This window comes from Phoenix dactylifera, chromosome 11 (assembly GCF_051530095.1).
Source record: "Phoenix dactylifera cultivar Ajwa chromosome 11, Ajwa_hap1_PhDact_Kaust_v1.1, whole genome shotgun sequence".
In the NCBI taxonomy this organism is placed as follows: Eukaryota; Viridiplantae; Streptophyta; class Magnoliopsida; order Arecales; family Arecaceae; genus Phoenix; species Phoenix dactylifera.
This window is the reverse complement of record NC_143200.1, coordinates 8,530,930-8,532,849: the sequence shown is the minus strand read 5'-3', so window position 1 is coordinate 8,532,849 and position 1,920 is coordinate 8,530,930. Positions and strand designations below refer to the sequence as shown.

At 46.0% G+C, this 1,920-nt stretch overlaps 1 pseudogene; it reads right to left on the bottom strand.

The window, feature by feature from the left end:
* Positions 1–406: 406 nt before the first annotated feature.
* LOC103721418 (uncharacterized) lies at positions 407–1,564 on the bottom strand (annotated as a pseudogene).
* Between the last annotated feature and the right edge of the window lie 356 nt (positions 1,565–1,920).

Here is a 1,920-nt window from a genome sequence, read left to right as displayed (position 1 = left end):
ATTTTTTATCTATCTTATAAATTATTAATTTAATATTTAAAAATTATATTTATATATATATATATATTAATCTAACCTAACTTCTAACTTCTAATTATATTCTTTAATTATGATCGAAGCTCGATTTCAGACTAGAACTCGAGTATAGCTTGGTTGACATTGGAGTTGAGTTGAGTCAATCTTGAGTAATATTTTTTTTTATCAAATCTTTATTATGAAGCCATATGGTTACCTTGTATAATTCTTTTAGCATATGATAAACTTGAGGTTAACTGTTCAGATATCAAGACGGAACTGTGTGTTCGCGCGCGCGCGCGCGCGAGAGAGAGAGAGAGAATAAAGAGGATTGACCCAAAGATATCGTGAAAGCAAGGCCCACTCTTTAAGGCCACACACAGCACTGCATAAAATAAATAACATCATTGAGTTCTGCAAGGGAAGCAGTAAACGCCGTTCAGGGTTGAGAAATTCAAAAAAAAACATCACCACAACCCCTTCGCACGCCCATCATGATCGTCCTCCACGCCAAGCCAAACAACACTCTTACTACACATTTCCTACCATCATTACATTATACACCATCCGCTACGTTACGCCAAACCCCAAACACTCTGACGTCTTCTCATCTGCAGTAAGGAATCCTAAGGCATAAGCACGAACGGCTAGCTTAGACGCCCGGCGGTGAAGCCCAGTCACCGGTTAGAGAGGAGAGAGGTGGAGGGGGCAGAGAATACCCCGCTCCAGAGGTCGGTGAAGGCGCGGAGGATGAGGTGGTGGTGGCGGGGGGAGTTGAGGGCGAGGAAGCTGTGGAGGAGGTCGTTGAGGTCCTCCCACGCGTATATCTCCTTCTCTACGATCATCTGGACCATCGATTCCCGGAAGTCGGCGTACGGCTCCGCCGACTCCTTGACCACTGCCACGCTCTCCCTCGCCACCCTCCCCTTCTTCCTCCTCCTCGTCGTCCCCCGCCCACCCACCGCTGGGCTCCCGGCAGCGGAGATCAGCTTGGCCGGCGACGCCGTGTCCTCGCATGCGGAGGTGTCGGTGGTAGCGGTGAAGGTGGCAGCAGTGAAGGAAGAGGTGGTGGTGGTGGTGGTGGTGGGAGAGAAGGGGTCGGTGAGAGTGGCTTTGGCTTTCGAACGGGAGGTTGAGGTGAAGAGAAAGGAAAGCTTTGGCCGCCGGCAGTTGCACCCGATGTCTACCACCACCGGGTGGCGGACCGGAAGCTTTCTCAGGCTAGAAGACATAGGGAGAGGGAGAGAGAGAGTTTGGGCAGGTATGATCTAATGAGAGAGAGGAAACAGGGAAGAAGGCGTAGCTTTAAGAAGTGAAGAGGATTGACCCCAGAGAGAGATCATTAATGGGCCACGTGAGCTGGGTGGGGTCAACTGGTGGAAGAGAGCGTGTTTTAATGGAGCTGCTTGGAATTGAGAGGGATGGAGGGATTAGGAATGAAAGGATTACAAGAAGGGACCCGTGATGAGGAATATTAGAAGGCAAAGTACCACAAGGTTCATTTGGATCTTGGATTACGTATGGTTTGATAAGAGTATTCTATTTTGCGAGCACGCGGATCGGTTCTGGTGGGCATCCGAAAAAAGTAGCCTGTTCTGCGGTTTGAGATTCACGTGGGGTGCATGATGCCAAATAACAGCTTTTTCAGCAGTCATCTAAATCACGCAGCCACATCGATGTTGAATTTTTTTATTTTGTTTCTATTCATAACATTTTTTTTTGGAAAAAAGAAGTGTCTGTCCTAATATGGGCCGAAAATTGGACCTCATAAACCTATTGTTCACTGAAGTAATAGCTTGGTAGATTGAAATTTCTCCGATCTTTTACGGTTTTTTAACAAATTTAAAATAACTTCCAAATATTTTATTAAACACTAATATATTATTTAAAAATATTTTTGGAGGG